Source organism: Syngnathus typhle, linkage group LG2, assembly GCF_033458585.1.
Source record: "Syngnathus typhle isolate RoL2023-S1 ecotype Sweden linkage group LG2, RoL_Styp_1.0, whole genome shotgun sequence".
In the NCBI taxonomy this organism is placed as follows: domain Eukaryota; kingdom Metazoa; phylum Chordata; class Actinopteri; order Syngnathiformes; family Syngnathidae; genus Syngnathus; species Syngnathus typhle.
The window spans coordinates 13,978,745-13,998,969 of NC_083739.1; the positions used below are offsets into that span (position 1 = coordinate 13,978,745).

The following is a 20,225-nucleotide window of genomic DNA, read 5'->3' on the forward strand; positions in this document are numbered from 1 at the left end:
ACCAAAATCGAACAGGAGAAGAACCGAGAGGTCCTGACCCCGCCCCTCCCTCCTGTGCTCTCATCCCGACTTTGTCTATTACATGCAAAACTCACCAACACCCGGCCAGCACTCCACAAAATGCTTGTTTATCAACTTTTGCCCCCCCCCCCCCCCTTTGACACAAAAGTGATGACAACAGCAATAGTGCTGGTTGGCATCTCTGTCTCAGCTGTCTGCACACGAACATCCATGAAAACGCTTCAGTCTCCCTTAGGATCACCCCCCCCCCCCTCCCTTGCACTTCTTTTAAAGTAAAGTGAAATGAGCATCTGTCCCGTATTGTTAAATGGGAGGCCGAGGAGCTGAGAGTGCTTCCCAAAAGCAAAGCGTATAACAGCATTTTAGGGCACTTTATTTTTCGCCTCAGGTGGAAGTTGCGCTTCTCCGAGTTGAGTGCTGAGCAAATGTTCCTTCTACTGCTAAGCTCTTGATCTCGCTCGATCAAATTCCACATTTAATCCTAAAAAGGCAGATAAATTGGCTTTTCTATACTTTCATCTGAGGTGTATATAGTACATATACATATATAGATATATATTTAACACACACCTTATTTGATGCTATCCTGCTTCTTTGCACCTTAAAGACTCACAGCTCGTTATTTCACAGTAAAAGTTGGAGGTGCATGAGACAATTAGTCGTTCGCTGGGGTTGTCTTGTTTAATCAGAAGGATGTGGGAGGAAGTGAGGGACGCTTCGATGAACAGTGAATGAATGGATTGAAACAAATCTAATCCTATACAGAAAAGATGCTTTATCTTAAAGCTTGTCATTCTTTTCATTCCCCTTTTACAAATATATCCACTCATGAGAATTAATCTGGTGCAACTACATAATCTAATGAAATCCGACTCAAAAGATGCGTCAAATATTTTTAATCATGATAATAATGCTCAGTATTGATTCGAGTATTCTAGTTTGTTTGTTTTCGGTCACGAGGAGGCTAAATAATAGAAACAGGTGCAACCACGATAATGAAAAATAATTGAAAATCAAAGTCAATCAAAACCGGGCATTATTATTGTTGAAAATGTAGAGTTTTGTTTGAATTTATTTCCTCAACACAAAGTTTATGCTCGGGTAGTACTTAGTGTATTGGGACAATGGAGCAAAGAGCCCTAAATCTAGTTAGATTAAATACCCGAATGGTCTGACTGTAACAGTATTAAGTGTACATACTGGGCCAAGCCAGCTGTACACTCCTGCTCCCGTAAAGAAGGATTTAGTCACAATACAATGTGATTAGAAGGTCGACCAAGCAGAGGGGGAATCACAAATCAAAAGTTGTGGTTGAGGAAAGGTTAAAAAAAAAAAGCACAGGGAAAAAGAGAGCCACATGTGAATACTTTTTGTGTTTTTTAAGGTCCTCACTGTGAGTTGGAGGTTAAGTTTTGTCGACAGAGAGCAGTTAAAAGGCTGGTATCCGGAAAGATGCCTGCAGGTCCCGGCAGTTATGGGACAGAAAGCGATGGAGGAGAGCAAAGAAGCAGCTTTTGGGGAAGCTTCCCCCGAGGGCCACCACGACCTCAGCATCTCAGGAACACCCAATGTCTTGCTCCTGCTTATCAAATAAAACAGCGGCAGTGCTCAGCGCAGATTTCTGTCACAAGATTGTATGTTTTGCATTTTTTCTAATCAAATTTCCTTTCGCCCCCCCCCCCCCCTTTCCAACACAGGGCATGAAATTCATTATTTCCCAGCCTGTCATTGGAAATGCTTGCTCTCCATTGAAAGCCTGCAGGACCCTGACCTTTGCTTGTATAGCTGAGATTTCTGATAGGCTTTGAATGACGAGGGTGCAATTTGGCCCCAGCTGCTCCTCCAACATGTTTATTACACTCTCTCCTCCGGCACCTGCTGTCCCCGCCACGGGCTATTCAGTTGCTAATAAATGGAAAGGTTTGCCATTAAGGTAACTAAAAGCACAGAGGTGAGCTTGGCCTGAGTTGCATACGAGCGCTATAGTCTCCAGTGACAACATAAGGCACCAATAACCTAATTCTGTAATCCTTTAAAACTAGGCTACATTTGATAGCAAAAAGAAAGCAGAGGAAAACAACAGGAAAATAGTCAAGTCAATTCTAGGGGACCCTGCATGCCTTTTTGACTTTTTTCAACTGAAATGTCTCCAAACAGATTGCACATTAAAACACTTGCAAAAACTGCACTACAAGCCTTGAATGAACGAATAAAGTTTTCAAATGTGGATACTTGGATGACTTAAGTAAAGTGAGTTCCCTCCACATGCTACCCTGCTATAACCTTGACGAATGCTAAGCACACTAAATAACAGCAAAATAAATAAAATATTTATTCGTAATACAGTCGTGTGTATAGCCAACTACAAAGATACATAGGCTGGAAAATAGTACGCTTCTTCATCATCATCATCTTCATCATAATCATCCCTCATCTCTTTCCTCCATTTTAGGACGCAGGTGCATTGACAGACCGAGTTCCGCACACACGCACAAACACACATTACGCGGCCGTGTAAGCAAAGCAAACCAACGAGAAGGAGAAAATTGTGAGAAAAGGGGGAAAAAAAAGACATAAACGCAAGTCCACATTCTGCACCGCGGGCTGAGAATCCGACAACACTCGTTAAAGAAAATAAAAATCACGACAGAATATGCAGCGCGTCTACCAAACAGAGGTGGTTATTTTTTTAATCTGGACTTTTTCGAGGGATAAATGTGCGCACCATTAAAGACAGCTGACATTTGAAAAGAGCATCGCCGTTTTCTTTTTGGTTTTTTTTTGTGCTGCAGAGGATCAAATGGCCAACCCCTCCCTCTTTAACACGCTCCATCGTTCCGTCCATCCATCCATCTCTCGCACCGTAATAACCGCAAGCATTTAATCCCAAACTCCACACATCAGATCGCACACTTTGCAGTTTGAACGACACAAATACGGCTAATATACAAATATGGGTAGCATATTATATTCGGGTTTTTTTGCGGCGATGTGGCGTATAGTTATCGGATGCACTATTCGTGGAAAAGGTAAAAGGTGAAGCTAGAGGACAGAGAGGAACAAACACCTCAAGTGCAGGACACCGTTCGTTAGAAGAGCATTAGTGGAGTCCAAGTACTATCGTGAAAACACACACGCACGCACACACACGCACTTAAACGGTGACACAGACACACAAACCACGCTGCCGAAGTATCCACTCCAAGTAGAAAGATGCGCCATAGTTGCGATGTGTCCCGCATAGTGTTATTAAAACGCGCCTATAGTTCCCGTTGCACAATTCAAATTTGAGAAAGTTTGAATTCTTGAGCGTGAGGGGGAAAAAAAAACCTGCGAATGGCTGACTAATTAATTCATTAAGTCCGCCAAAGTATACGCGAAATAAAAACAGCAAGGCAGTTCGTTACCTGGAATCAATAATATGCGTCGCTTCCTCCTCTGTGTTTTAACAGCTGTAGAAGTTGGCTTGAAGCGACAACAATAAAATCCGAGTGATAGTTTTAAAAAATGATTTTTTTTTCTGTATCCCGGTCCAAAGGTCCAGATGTGGTAAGTAATGAGGAGAGGAAGCGAGCGGCCTCGGTCACACGCAGCACCGGCGCACGGCTCCGGATCGAGGCGTGAAGGATGTTACTTGTTTGTAAGCAAAAACATGGCTTCATTTGCCTTTGTCAGCGAGAAAAAAAAACAACCCAATATTGACTTACCTTTCCCTCATGAGCCATTGTATCCCCTCCTCCCCTCCATCAGCCCCATTCTCCTCCCTCCGCCCTTTGCCATGACATCACGGAAGATGTAGTAAAACCTCGAGCATCACATGGGCAGGGCTTGAGGACCCCACCACCACCACCATCAACACACACACGCACACACACGCGCGCCCCCCCCCCCCCTTACGACGCACTCTCTGGTACTTGAACACGCCCCCTCTCGCTGACTTTCTACCCCCACTCACAGGCATCATCTGAGTCAATAAAGCTGACTATTTCAAACTAGGTAAATTGCATTTGAACCTTTTGCACATATTGAAATGGACAAAAAGCGTCTCGTCATCACAAAGGACATTAGTCAGAGCAAGCATGTCAGAGCTAGACAAACCACTTAACTATGGTGCTGTGGCCATGTTTGAAACCCTGAAACCTTGAAAGTGGTACGGTCCAATATTTCATTCAAGTGATATTTGTTTTCCTTCTAGGATTCAGCAGTGATTCAGTTTCTTATAAGCGAGCATTGCAAAGACATTCCCAACTCTCCTAATAATAATGTCGCAGGCTCAAGGATGAGTTTTTAGGTCATCGTGCAGTGAGATCACTGTCACAGATTTCTTGATAGTTTCACCAGGTAAAATGGCAACTTCAAGCAGCAAAAGAGCCTCTTAATGGTGTTACTTGGAGTCATTTCCTTTGCTTTGCTGTTTTGAAACCATTAGTGGAAATGACAACCATTCATTACAAGCCATTTGAGAATAGTCCCCACAAATGCCATTCTTTATCTGCCGTCTCCACGCCACGCACGCAGGGAATATTCAAAAAGCTCAACCTTCAGCTTTCAGAAATTCTATTAAATTCTTATCTCCTTGCAGCAGGCTCTTTTTGTGCAATCCCATTGTTATGCATTGGAGCTGAAATCAATCACCGGGCGTGCACGGCACATCAGTATGATTTCAGACTGTGGCTGCCTGCGTAGGAGAGGGGACTCACACAACAGGGGCGACAATCGAATAAACAAGTCGGGTGGGGATGATGGGGATGATGGGGGGGGGGGTTATGAAATATCCTGGGCCTTGATCCAGCTGAGCAGAACAAGGGAGGAGGCCATGTGCCAAGTAAGGTCTGGCGAGCAAGTGACTAAGTCAGGACTGCACAGACATAAAAGAGATGCCAACTTAGGCCTGTGGAGAGCTCCAAACAGTTTTTGCATGTGAGGATCAGTACCTTGGACAGCTCCCAGAGCGGCGCAATCACTTACACAAGTTTATTGTGAAGGCGACAAAGGCTTTTGCCTTTCTTTCATTAGGTGTAACAATAGGCTTGATGATCAGATAGAGCATTAATTTCTAAGTATACATCATTGTTTCATGTTATTTTATGATAGGCTGACATCTGAGACAGCGGCTTAACTTTTATGACACTCACTTTAGATTAAAAGTGTGTAAAGATAAAAGTTTGGTGAACTCAACATTTTAATGAAAAGTTAGTTCAATTTTAGGTTGGGCACAGAGCAAAATAAGTTTTAAAATAGATTTTGCTGTTGGAAAATTGATTTTCCCATATTTTACAATAAAGAAAGAAGAGTTTACAGAACTTTTGTTCCTTGTATTGTGTTCCGAGCATAACTCAGCGACAACTTGCTTACTTTGTTGTGCTAACTATCATTATTGCCATACATGACTATTATTTATATTTTAAAGTGTTTTTTTGTTTAAAGTTGAAAAAGTACATATATTTGTTTTTAATCAAAGTTAGTGGCATTTAGAAGTTAATTGTATTACTTCAATGTAGTCATGTGGGTTGAAAAACATCCATCAGAAGTATGAGATTAAATTAAACACTAATATTTTCAGAATATTGTTTTGTTTTAAATACAATATAATAAAATAAATACATTTGATAAATTAAAAGTATATTTACTATTATCAGCAAAATACTGTTTACACTTTTGGAAAACTTGACTAAACTTAAAAATGTAGAAAAGGGTTGAAATACTAAATTCTTAATTGCTGAATGCATTTTCGAACGGTTTAGTAGCAAGTGTCTTACTTTTAGGCAGAAAGTAAAAAAAGGACTGCAACTTCACCGTAACCTTGCTTTGTGTTAAATGAAAGTCGAGTCACAACATAAGAGTTGTGAGTGCAGATGGCACAGAGGCCTCCTACTACTTTTGAATGAAGTTGTATGGTGGCGATATTGTGCATAAATATTACATGGGCAGCAGCTGACTGAGTAGTAAGGTTGGGACCCGGGAGGCCCCTATGGGCCCTCGACAGATGGAATAAGCCGACAGACTAACGCAACGACCACAACAGAAAAAAAGTTTCTAATCAGCCCGCAGCTTGGCATTGTCCCTATGGTACCAGAGCCACAAGGTCCCCCAAGGGGATCAACTCTCTTTTGTCTGGGCACGTCCTGACAAGCAGACTATTCTGAAGAAAGTTTATTTTGAAAACTCTATGTCTGATATTTTCCTTTGTTGACTCTAAACTTTTTACAGTGGAGTGATGACAAGGAACTGTATATAATTCTCCAGTAACATACGTTCAAACATAAAAAAATAGATAAAATTAAAATAAATAAATAAATAAAATTAAAATAAATAAATAAATAAATAAATAAATAAATAAATAAATAAATAAATAAATAAATAAATAAAGTAGGAATTTATTTATTTATACAAAAAGTAAAATTGTGTGTTCTATCCACTTAAAAGCCGGCAAATCCAATCAGCTGCCGTAAAGTTGCCGTTAAATTGGAGGAGTTACTTTGACGCGCGCACAATTAGAGGAGTAATCGCTGATTAAAGTGAATAAAAGTTATTGATACGAACCTAGAAAGGTGCGACACAGTTTCATCTTCGCGGCCATCCCGTCTGTCCGTTGTGTGTGGTGAGCTTCAAGTGCCGCCGCTAACTTTTTCCTAGTGCGGCACAAACTTGCTCAAAGTTTACTTCAACTTGCCAGGCCGGGGGTTGGGAAGACGGTGATTGACAGCTACGGGAGCCAATAGCGAGGCGCTACTGCCGGGAGCTGGCCCAAGGCCGAATAACGCCCCCCCCCCATCATCGTCATCACCCCCCCCCCCATTCCAAGTCTCAGCTTTCAACAATAGCCTGCTCTGCAACAAAGAGCATCTGCTGTGGCCGACAACTTCTCACAGTCGCACTAAGCTCCCTCAGCAATCTGATTTAAAAGCATTCATACGGACACCCAGGACTAACATTTGCTTTCACTTCTAAACATCCAATTTATGAGAATTTTATACTCTCAAGGACGATTACTTCAGAGAAAAGAACCAAAATAAAATAAAAAGTGGGATGAACTCAAAATTTCAAGGCATCAAACTTGGATGCAAATTCAATTTGGACAAGTCAAAACAGTATGTTTTAAGTTTCATTAGTGGTGAAAAGTGTTTCCCCATATATTCAACAAATAAATCAGTTTACAGTACTAATTGTCCCTTCTATTGTCCTCCAACTTAAAGTCTATGTATACAAAACCTAGAAAATTGTATTGGAGCAAACAACCTGCATGTTTTGTTACACTGTTGCCACAAATGCCAATCATTTATATTTGAAAGTTCTTCAACTCAAACAAAATACAAGTTGGATATTTGCACCGAAGAAAAATAGCACATTCTCGACTCTAATGATCTATGTCTATAAAGTAATGTAGTGTAATCTCACGTTATATGTCCATATTTTATTTTATGTCCACATTTTGTCCAGTGCCCTCTACTTTTAAGACCACAAGGATCTACACATATAGCAGATGTACAGCTAATTTGGATAAGTCAGAGGAACATTTTCACTCTAACTCCAGGCCTTTTCACAATGTATACATGTGTGTGGTGGGGGGGCAGACAGACAGACAGTTCCACCCTCCCAATAGCAGATGGCCGGCCAGATAATGAGCTCTCCCATTGCTTGCTCCCATTATCCTCATCCCTCCAAGATGAAATGGGGGATATAGCACCAAAAACACACAATCTAACACTTCTCTTCGTTGCATTTCATCTCCATTCATTCACTTCAAAAAAAAGATTGTTTTCCCCTCTTTGTTGAGAAAAATTACATTAGACGAAAGCCAAGCAGGTGCATTTGTAATCTGTTGTTTGTTTGGCAATCAGCATCTTTGCTTCTACATCTGAAAGAAATACGTAACTCACGACATGAAGATAAACTGAGCATATCATATAAAGTTTTTATATCCAATACAACGCAATAAATAATTTTAAAAATTATAAGTGTATCTATCATTGTAAAAGTAACTTAAGGAACAAATGAGAGGCTCTTTTTTTTTAAGTAAAATAACTTTACAAATGTGGAGTCATCACAACATGAATAACAAAATCAAAACTAAAAGTAAGAATGAACAGGTCCAAACTAAATGTTACTTTAAAAAGTTACAAAATACTTTAATTAGTTGCAGGATTTAGATAAATTGAAAAGTAATAATTATCAAAACTAAATGAGCTAAGATAAACCAAACTCACAATAACACACTTAATAAAATTAAACTAAAAAAAAAAAAAACGGCTACAAAATGAAACCAAACTAATATCTGCTCTGCTTGTCTGTGTTCTGCACTACACACAAATATATAAAGCCATGATCATTCAATTTCCCCTTGAGGCATTTGCAACATTTTATTGACATTAAAATAGAAAGCCGTTATTATTTAACTTCTTACTATATTATCTCATTTGGGGAAGGGGGGTTTATTTTAGAGGAAATAAATAAATAAACTGTCCCTATTAATTAAGCAGGACTGCCATTTTTCACTCATGCCATTGATTTATTTTTTTATTTGTTTAAATATCTGAGGATAGCAGATAGCCTGTAGTATTTTTACTAATGATCACAGCTCCATCATTAGCCTATTAACTTCACTCTTCACCCCGACCCCTCTTCTCCAGCCACGCACACACGTCCGACAAGTTCAGCCGTACGCAAACACGCCCAAATGAATACACATTTAGCATAGGACCCCCCCCCCCCCCCCCCCCCCCCCACACCCCCCCCCCCCCCCACACACACACACACATCACCCATTTTATTCTCTTTTCTGTAGAGCCGGCAGCTGAACTCTGACACAGCCTCCAGCTGTCCTGGAGATGGCGATGACAATAAAGTTAAAGCAAATACACACACGTACACACTAGAGAAGGAAACAAGACCTTGTTGAAAAAAAATGACCCGTGCGAGCTAATTAAGCTTAAGCCTTAGTCCATCTTAATTTCCTTTGCGTATTTATTTAACGTTTATTTGACCAATGGAAATTCTTTCACACACATTCGTCCTCAATGCTGACCTGGCAGTATACAACAGACAAAAAAATAAGCAAATAGGACTTATATAGACATAGTTACATAATACATTACATCATGTAATCATCACAAGTCTTCCAAAGTATTGTGAACGTCACAAATCAACTTTCATCATGATTTTTCCCCCAATTTTTTCGTTGGCTTTTTGTTGGACACTCGGAAACTCACCCACCCACTCGCTCATGTACAGATGGATATTAAAACATCAGATAGCCCCGCCCCCCCCCATGCACTTTCTTTCCACCCCTCCCACTACCCCCAACCTGACTCTCTCCTCCTTTCTAACATCCGTGCAGCCTGATCTTGCCCATATCTGTCAGCTCCCATTAGACACAGGGAATAGATTTGGATTTTTGATTTTCATTTGAACATCCATGTTAGCATGTTTGCTAGCGCAATCAACTGTGGCGTAAAAATAAGCGCTGCCTCGCATGGCTGCCTTTTAACACAATGAAGGCTCAAAGTGCCTCTGGCTCTTCATTACTCACTGATTAGACTGTGTCACTCTTTGGTGGGAGTTATGAATCCTTAACAGGCATGTGTGTGCACACTCAAAGAGGAAAGGCGGGAGGAAGCCAAGAGACAAAGTTTGGTCTGGATGCCACTAAGGATGAGCGTCATGTCCAGAGACCCACCCCTCCCTGTCATTTTCCCTTCCTGCTTACCCCATCACAGCTTGAGGAGAAGTTTTGGGGTTGTGTGGAGGGGGGGGGGGAGTGGAATGGGGTCAGCTCCGCCAAAAGGCATCATGTGGCCCCAATCCCCTACATCGTCTGCTCCCCTGCTGTACCTTGACGTCGGGATGGGAGGGCTCTGTACACAAGTCTGTACATTTTTCTGAATGCCAAATCATGGATCTCTTCATCTGCATGGCCACGCCTGGAGCGATGTAGCATCTTCACTAAGTAAGCCCCTCTTCGCACGTTTCCAGCCCACGGGTCCAGACGGGTGTCAGAGCGCCCACCCTCCCGCTGTGACCACATGAGGCTTTGTCACATTGCAAAGTCACGGAGTCAAATTCTTTCCGCACTTTCCACCATTGAGCTTCATTACACTTTTGCACCCCCTGTCATTGTTCATGCCTTCCAACTTGTTAGCTGTCTTTCTACTTTTCCCTGCACTTGCAGCAGTAGCAGCAGCCGGCTGGGCAAATGTGCACCCATAGCGCTGGTAAATACGGGCAAGCACTTCACAAACAAGGGCTGATTACAATGACAAAGACTGCCACACTTTTGGGAGGAGCTTGGAGCAATTTGGAGGCTGTGGGGGCCACTGAGCGAGTGGCATACTTAATGGGCTTTGTGCGCCAGAAGAAAAGGGTCTGAGCTTTTGGGCCCAGCTGTCACTATGGAAAATATCAGACTAACGCAGCACCCGATACTCTTTGGCTTGCACTCTTTTCTTCCTTCGAACTCCCTCCTTGCGCGCCTCTCCTCTCTTTTTTCTGTAGTTAGCGAGTAGAAAAAAGTGAAAGCTGTTGGGAAGAAACAAAAAAAAAAAAACGCATAAAGGAGAGCTCTCTCTCTCTTGATCGGCGGTGAGGCAAGTGTGTCTCCGTGGTCTCACACGCACACACGCTGGCAAATATAATGCATAGAAGGCTGACTCCGCAGCAATTATTCAAACCCTTAACCCAGAGGGATGAATGACATTATTACATTTCACTACTTAATTATCTGTGTGGATAGTTACTAAGCATTAACCAGCATGCATGCGTAATACAAAAGAAACACTCACTCTGCTTCATAAAGCACCACTCATTTTCAAGTTTTATGCTGCAAAAAAATAAATGGCTGCTGCTGGAAAATTAATGGAATAATCACAGACTGCAGGTGAGCGCAGGTTGAGCGCATCGAAAATGGAAAAAAATGCCATTCCCATTATGTCAAGCACCAACATTGGTTTGGCTGAAAAGCAAAAGCCGGGAGATATTCCAGAGCCGCTCTGTGTTTATGCTGTTTAATTTTTTTGTTCGCAAAGAAGCGCTCACACTTCAAATCCAGCGGTATTACACCAGCTCTGTGACCGTAACACGGATCCACGCACACACATGGCAAACTTGTGCAAGGCCAAGAGCGCACTGGAGTCAGACGACCGAGTTGGAGAAAGCCAGCACAAAGCCCGAGTTGGATGTTGTTTCACCTAATCTCTTTGATACCACTGTGGTGCTGCTAAGCCCCAGAAAATCAGCTTAGCAGATGTCCTAAAGTGTAGGTGGCTTGTTTCATGTGGCTCGAGAAGAAAACGCTTGCGAGGGAAAGGGGGCGGGAAACAGGAGTGACAGCGGCAAGGCCGCAAATAATCAATGGAGCTGTGATGACTTCAAATCGATTCAAAAAATATTACGTACAACAGTTTACTATTTACTAAGAAAGCAGATTCGCGACGAATATTTTATAAATCCCGGCACGACCGATAATGATATGCAACACAAGAGCCGCATCAAATATTGTGCAATCCAAAGATAAGGCTGCTCATTTTTTATTGACACTGTCAGAGAAAGAACAGTTCCCAGCATAGCACCATCACAAACATATTGCTAAAGTAATAGTACCTGTCTCACCCGTGGCAATCAAAAGTGAGCCTGGCAGCATTACCTTTAAATTGCAAAGAATAGGGCTCATGTATTATGCACGATACATCATAATGTTGCGGCTTGCCGGCGTGCAATATACGTAGTTCAACGTGTTCACAAGTGCTGCATGCATTAGCCGAGCAAGTAAGACATCTGTATGCAAATGTCATTGGCTCTTTGGGGGTGGGGTGCTTCAAGGCTGGGTGACTGATGTTATGATAGTGAAGGCAATCTGAAAGAGGTCAGGCTGAAGGAGTGCATGTGTCAAGAGCTAGTGCATATACGTACGTAGCGTATCCATAGCAACCAAGTAACCTAACTCGAGATTGCTCACTGATGCTTGTGTCTTTTGCTCCAGCTTTGTGCTTGTTTACCTCGATCACAGAGATGGTTGTAACTTCAAGAAAAAAAAAAGAAACATTCATTTAAAGGGTCTGTCAAAAACTGTGGATTTCGTTCAAGATAATAACGATGATGATAATGAGGCGTTCAATGGATTTATTTCTGCAATGATTGAGGGAGTTGGATGTTGCCTTGATAAAGTGACATAAATGGACAAAGATGGGAAGACGCAATCATTTTCCATTCACACACGCATGCCCCAACATGCCACTTGTTTCCACCCGCCCTCTCTTTTAATCAGATTGTTTCTACTTTCTTTCAAATCCTCAAACCTCATTGTTTTTTACACCCCATTTCATTTGCCTCTCCTCCTACCACCTTCATGTTGTCTCATTTTGTATTTCCCTTCAGCTCAACTTTAGCATCTTCAAATCACCTCTGCCGCTCTCTCGTCCCTTCTTGTCTGTCCGACCTGAGGCAAACAGACTTGACCCAAAAGCAACGCGGAAGCCTCTTCGGCTCCCGCGCTCCACAGCTTTCCTGGCCTTCTTCCAGTTCAAACAGAAGGTTGATCTTGGGGAGCGAGTGGCCAGTTTCTTGCGTGAGTGCTGAATGCTTCATGTCGGCCTGTAATGAAGCCTGTTCAGTTTTTTAAAGGTTTGGTGTGTACTAGAGTTTCAGCGACTGGCCTATCATTTCCTCTTACGAGCACTTTTTTTTTTAATGCCATGACCCTGGACTTCAGACCCCGCCTCCCACCTCATGTACCCCCACTGTGGTAACTGCACATCACTAGGCACGCACACATAGTACATACAAGCAATGATTACCGGCAGCTGCAGGAGTTTCTGAACAGCAAAAGTGGCCAATTTTCTCTGCCTTCCATTTAAACAACAAACAGGGAGTCATGTTCAAATTGGCTGTAGGGAGAGAAAAGGGAAATTGGGCTGATAAGAGTTATTGTGAAGCAGGGGGTTCGTGGGTTGGGAAGTAAAAGTGCGCAGGCGGCGATTATGATATTTTTGAGAGCGACAACGTTAACATCAAAAAAGGAAAGGAAAAGAATCATTTGTGGCCTTTTTTTCCGAACTTCACTAATGGGCTGTATGTATGCATTTATGTTGTGCTTTTAAACCTAATCAAAAACTTTATGGTCCATGTAATGATTGATGTGACTGTGTATGCATATATGTGTATGTGTATGTGCGTGTGTGTGTTGGGGGGGGGGGGGGGGGGACAGTTTTTACTGGAGCAGATTGTGGAGTGTGTGTACAGACCAGACCTGAGATTACTGAACAGATTGCACAGCTGGCAGGCAGCCCTCTCTTCACACACAAACAGACGCGCACACACAAACACACACACACACACACACACACACACACACACACGCACACACGTGCAAAGGAAAAAAACTAATATTGACAAAGTATTGATCTTTGGTGTATTAGTCCATATTGACAAGGCACTAATGCCAGAAATATTATTCTGGTCCATGAGTTAATTATGAGTGGGGATTTTTACTAGAATTTGCTGAAGAGTCGTAGCAACTAGTCAAATAGGCTACTAGAGTTCAAACAAAAACTTGGAAAGATGACAGATGTCTCAAAATACAAATTCCTATTAGTAAGAAAAGGGGACGTTTTAGGCGTAAGTTATTTTAAGCAAGCTGACAGTTCATGGTTTTCTAGTTTTGAATTTGCAGAATGACTGAAAAATAAATCACACTTCACAATGTTCAACATCCTTCAATTGTTTATGAAAAGGGAAGACTATCATTGCTCATTCATAAAAGTTTTGTTGAATTTTGCATTCTTCTTTGGATGAATATTATTTGAAAAAAAATTCAGTAAATACATGGGCTTTTTACAATACATGTTTTTTTGTAGCTGTTTTGAAGCTATCGGACAAACTATTGACAGGGTGGAAACTTATAAAATGTTTTTGGCATTTGCGTACAGATGTGAAATTGTACGATTTTTTTTCTCTAGTCCACTTAACATAAATGCTTCAAGGTTAAATTCCATAATTTTTTTTTTACAGTATATGTACAGTGAATCCACACTATTCATGAGATAGTCACTATATTTGACGCTCATTTAAATGAATTGCTGAGCAAAGCTGCGTTCAGCTTCGGCTCAACTTTTGTGTCAGTCTACTTTACTGAGAAGAAAAGTTGCTTTGCGTTTTCCCATCCAAGGACCACCTGTCCTTTCTATGCCAGTGTGCAGTGGCAGCACTGTTTTTTGGGCATTACGCACTCTTTGTTTTGCCCTGAGGGCCAAAAGAGAGGACACTTTCCTATGTAGGGAACAAATAAACAGCACAAAGTAGGAACGACAAAGACAGGGAGGGAGCACCTGCCAAAAGGCTTTGTGTCGCTTAATAAGGCATCCTACAACCCTGGAGAACATGCTGTCTGTTCCAGCGGATCTCTCTTGCATGCCCCCAACACACCTGATCATTTGGTGGCTGAAAGTAGGTTTGAGACCAGCTGGGAGCAGGACTAAGTTGTGGCGCAGGTGGTGTAACATGGTGTGTGTGAATATAAATATATATACGAGTTACATAATGTTAATTATTGATTTATTTGTACACACACACACACAATATATGTGCATAAATACACAATGTGTGTATGTATGCAGCATAGCACTGTTTATTGTGTTGTGCCTGTCACTCATTAGAATCGCTGACTGTCAGATGCGCCAGTAGAAAGACAAATTGTTAATGTCTTTCTGGCATTTTCACCTACTTGTGCATTTTAGCACACATCAGGATAGTTTTATGGGGTGACAGTCGTAACAGGGGTGACAGTCGTAAAAGTGTGACAGCACTCACATGAGGCACATCAATAGAAATAGTTCTCTGACAGGTTCTTTATAGAGGTTTCTGACTGGTATGGCCATACACAAATGACTTTCTTCATCTAATTCATCCAAAGGGAAGAAAGCTGAATTTAAGGGACTGATTTAAAGCGTGAAGGCCACAAAAAAAAAAGCCCAAAACAACAGAGCACAGTTCAATATTTGTTGAGCACCAATTAGAGATGAGAGGGAGGAAAGGATGTTTTATTCACGGGTTTGTGCACCTGCGCTGCAATTTCAGAGGAATCTTACATAATCGCGCTTTTCTTGAAATGAAATCCACCTGTCACCAAGTGAAAGGACTCTTTGCACGTACTCAGTTTGACAGCAAATAGTCATAGTCTTTTGTGTTTTGAGTGGCATAATCATCCATTGTCATCACAAAAGAAAACAAAACAACATTGCCTGCACTTGTGTTTGCCTTGTAAAACCCCTCCCTGCAGCTTTTTACTCACTATTTGTGAACATCATTTGCACCTCACGGCAGTATCCACTTGTTGTATTGAGTGCTGTGAGAACATCATTTTAGGTGGAAAAAACACATCAACACATGTTCCCGAGTGTTATATAAAAAAAATATAAAATGCTCTAAAAAAAAATAAGGAGGTAGGACCTTTATATATCACAAGACAAAAAGAACAATTTACTCTTTGTTCTGCTACCACTACTTTTCACTTTTGTCACTACTTCTAGTAATATTAAGATAGCTATGAACATCATTACCACAGTAGCATCGTATTGTAATTACAGCTCTAAAATGTATTATTTAAGAATATTTGCATTATTAACAACATTTTTGCGAGGCATCATCCAGCTAATTTGCTAACAAAAACAAAATAAACAACTGAGTCTCTATTGTGATGCCCAGCACAAGTGTAGCGTGGTGAGTTGTCTAACAGTGCGGAAGTCGACCACACCGAGTGTTGGTACGTAAACGTGTTGCCAGTTTTAAAAAATGGAAGTTTGCGGCGTTGTGGGCGTGAACATAACCAACTTGATTCTACTTCTGTATGAAACCGTTGGTGCCTACTAACACAACATCCACCCTCTTACGGAGTTCAATCACAAGTGATTTACCGTTCCAGCTGGTTTAATTTCCAAAGCCAGCAACCCACTTTGACATGGTGGCCAAAGAACAACCACATAATGACTATCATTTCAAAGCAAAAAAAAAAAAAGTAATCAGAGATGCACTGTTAGCATAGATGAGCGTTATTCTGAAGCATTATTCTGATCATCATGTTATAAAAATGTTAATATTTGGCTAAGCTGTCGATTTGTGGGTATTTGCGTTTGTGGTGCACGGCATCACTGCATGAAGTGAAGTGCATTTCAGAGGCTTGGTGATGAAACGCCCAGTGATACGGTGATAAGGCAACAAAATCTCGATGGATGCTCACTCCAAAAGTGTGCATGTGGGGGTGGGGTTAATTAAATTACAATTATTTAATTAAATCCCTATCATCTGATACTATTATTAATATTATAACATCATGACCAATAAGATTCCCACTGTGCTATCATACTATTTTATCAACATACTAGCTAGCGTCATTAACATGGTTACCCCCTACATGATACAACCACTTCTATTTATCATTGCAACTACAATTTACAGTAAATACAACAAATGCTACCTAAGCTGCTAATTAATGTACTGTGGCATCCATTACCGCCCTCACAACTAATTTTACAACTACTCCTTCCATTATGAATATTTTTCCCCTATATATATTAATAGCTCCAGTTCTCATTCCACATAAGGGCTTTCTATTGTGCTACTATAATCACCATCACTACTGCTGATCTGACCACCATCACCATCATGACTAAAATACTGCAGTACAACTACAAAAAAATAAATAAAAGTGGTTAGTCCAACTACTGTAACTCGTAGCTATAGTAAAAACTGACATTTCAGCAAGACTATATAAAATCTTTACGCACACCAGGCCACAAGTCTTAGATTAATAATGTAATTTTCTATCTAAATTCTTATTTATGTGAAGCAAAAAGTTCCCCTGAGCTTGTTGTATTATTCATATGAATCAGTAAGGAGGAGGAAGTAAATCATTTAGCAGAATGCATGTCTGTTTGCATGGGTGTGTTTGAACACCCGATACCAAAAAAAAAAAACGCAAACAGCACAGTGTGTGTCCGAGATTAGCGCAAATATGCGCATTCCTATGTATCTTTAGGATTCATTCTTTTTTTTTTTCATGTTTGAATAGGTAATGTTTATGATATCTATATGCCTTTGTGAGATTGAAGGAGGAATTTGCATCTGTTTATGTGTGAATGTATGTATGTTTGTGCATTCAAGTGATTATCCGAGAGGGGAGCTCAGTGTGAGCATGAATGTTAATGTATGTTTGTGAGTGACAACTGGTTGGATAATGAATGTATGTGTGGAGAAGTGTGTGATTGTGCGTAAGTGGCGGGAGCTTGTAGATGATTTGTGTGTGTGCGCGTGTGAATGTCAGTGTGTATACATTGGCTATACAATGTGTACTAATATGAACATGCATAGCTACTTGGTATTCCGGACATCTCGTCTCTTGTCTGTCAAGTATGTGCAAGGGGATCACGACTGGAGGGATGGAAAGTTTAAGAAGCTGAAAAGCCTGAATACTAATGACGAAAAATGTACCAGTACTTGTTGTCTATAATGAATTTTTAAAAAAATGGGAGAGCGGGGTGGATTCGCCAAGGGGCCACGCAGAGTGTGTTCTCGGGCCCACATACGGCCAGCGGGCTGCCAGTTGCCCACCCCTGAGACAGAGTACAACAGAAACACACAGATACAATCCAACTTCAAGTTGAGCATGATAAATTATTGTAGCCATAATTATCAAAAGAAAAAAAAACATGAAATTACAAAAAATATGCATTTACTTGCAAAAAGCATTGGCAAAAGTCAAATAAGTACCGGCTTCCTCATACAAAACACAAGCAGATGCACAAACATGCACAAATAAATATAAGCGGGAATTATTGGAAAACCCAAGTGAGCTTGCATGACACAAGCTCACTGAATTGACATTGCATCCCAATCTTGTGTGTTCACATACTGAGGGCAAACATACCATGCAAAGCCATCTTACACAAACTGACAAGAAAGAGCAGAGAAGAAAAAATGGTCTGAAAATGACATGCTGTGCGTGCGCAATTAAGATTGAACACACACAATTTACGTTTCAGGGAAAAGGTAAAGTGGTGAACCATGGTTTTACGTGAACAAAGGTTGCTGTTTGCTCGTGTAATCTAACAACGAACAAGGGTGCTGCAAATTAATTTGGAATAATTCCATTTTATTTATTTTTTTACAGTAATTACTTGGCTTATAATGTACATAAATGTCTCAGCCAATTAGAATTGACTATTGTTGTTCGAAGTAAGGATGATGTAACTCAATATGAGTGAATATTTGCAGAATGAAAACAATAAAATGGATATATTTGAATATTAAATCTCTCATTTTTATAGTGTATTGAATTGAACATAGCGTGAAAAAGACTTCATCGCATTCATTTTTTATTTATTTTATATTTTTTATTTATTTTTATTTACATTTCACACAACATTCCAACTTCAATGGAGTTGAACTGAAATGAAATCCACGGTGACGTTTTCTCTGGAGATAAACAAAGGTTGGAAGATTAGTTCAAGTGAAATCTGACACTTGTGACAAGAGAGGCTTGTATGATCACAATATGTATGTAATGTTCACCTTCAAGAATATCTCTTCATATATAATTCATACATGCAACAACATCAAGGTTGCAGTAGTTGAAAAATGATCGACACAAACGAGCGTGCTGCCTACTGGCTGCGGGCTCATCGGCATTTATTCACTGCTGCCGCCTCCCCTCCAGGTTTAGCATTTGTTGCTCAAGAGATCACAAGAAAATCATGAGCAATTTTGCATCTAGCGAAATGTCAGTCACGCTGAGGCTTATATCTCTTCACTCTGAGTAAATTGACTGAGATGATGAAAGAGAACAAGGGTGTTATGTATAAGCAATATTTTGCCGGCTGTACTCTGGGGCAAAAGTTTACAACCCGATATTTGAGGAAACCGTTTCTTTCCTGGAAAACATTTCATAACGTTTGTAGTCCAACCACAAATAAAGCGACTGAATAAATCCTGTGTGTATTTTATTCGTACTTGCACTGTACATCAATGTAAGTCAATGTGACAGTAAGGAAAGCAAAATGTGCAGGAGGAGAATGAAGATGAAAAAAAACAAACGGTGGCGCTTCAAAATATAAATCACAATTCCGACGATGCGTCAAGTTGGCAACGGCGCAAAATTATAGGCCGTCAAATGCACAGAAGCTTTCACACAGACAAAAAGAAAAAACAATTGCAGGGTTTAAACAAGCTGCTCACTGTTCAGCAGTATGCTACAAATTTGTAATGTAACAATATGGAATTATGGTACAGCATCTCCTTTTGACCGATAAATTTTAACCCCGACTGACCTATAGCGACAACCGAGTTTCTACACGCCCAACATGGCAGGGAATCAAACGGCAGATGCGCCATTGTGGCAGTGTGATATGACATCACACCCCTGCTAAGAGTGTGGCACAAGCACAGCCAGTCAACTGCCAACGCGAGGAAGCAACATGGCACTAACACACGTGTGCCAGAGGACTGGCTGGAATCAGGTTTTCCATCATTGCTTCAATCATTTCAATAGAATTGTAAAAAGCGCAAGGTGCTGGTTGGCTCCACTGTTAATAAGTATGGCTTATAATACAAAGTGATACGTCTACTTTTTTACATTAGTATTATTCCAGTTCTATGGGAATAATTTGGGGAAGTTTCTTTTGTGCCAGGTATATGAAGGCTGGTTGATGTGAAAGAGCATCCACCGAGCCCTGACCTCAACCCCATCAAACACCTTGTGAGAGAACTCAGAATATTGTGAGCCAGGCCACCTTCCATCCACTACTTTCATGGATGTATCCCTCATAAAACAGTGAAACGGCGTAATCTTTCACACAGGAATACTTAGCTGAGTTTCAAAGCAGCACTTGTAGTTAAATTTCAGCCTTATGACCTGAGCGGTACCGTTTATCATTGCAGTATATCATACTACCTTAAAGCTTCTTTGTCCCCACTGCCGGCCTGACTCAAAACCCCCCCCCCACCCCCCAGGCTCATTATGTGGGGCAGCTGGTTCGGGGGCCGGCTGGCTCAAGAGGAAGCTAAAAGTGGAGTCTAATTCACTTATTGATTCCTGTACTGTGTTGCAGGAAACTTCACAGTTTTAATCAGTGGGGAGCTTTGGGGTGAAAACGAGGGTACTGGGCCACCAGATGTATTTTGCAGGTGGTCCACATGATTTAACATTGGTGTCTTTGAACCTA

At 41.0% G+C, this 20,225-nt stretch overlaps 1 protein-coding gene across 3 annotated transcripts in view; it reads right to left on the reverse strand.

Annotated features, from left to right (window-relative positions):
- The window catches only part of LOC133170215 (myelin transcription factor 1-like), a 67,243-nt gene that overhangs the window by 25,319 nt on the left and 21,699 nt on the right, over positions 1-20,225 (reverse strand). The gene's annotated exons all lie outside the window — the stretch shown is intronic.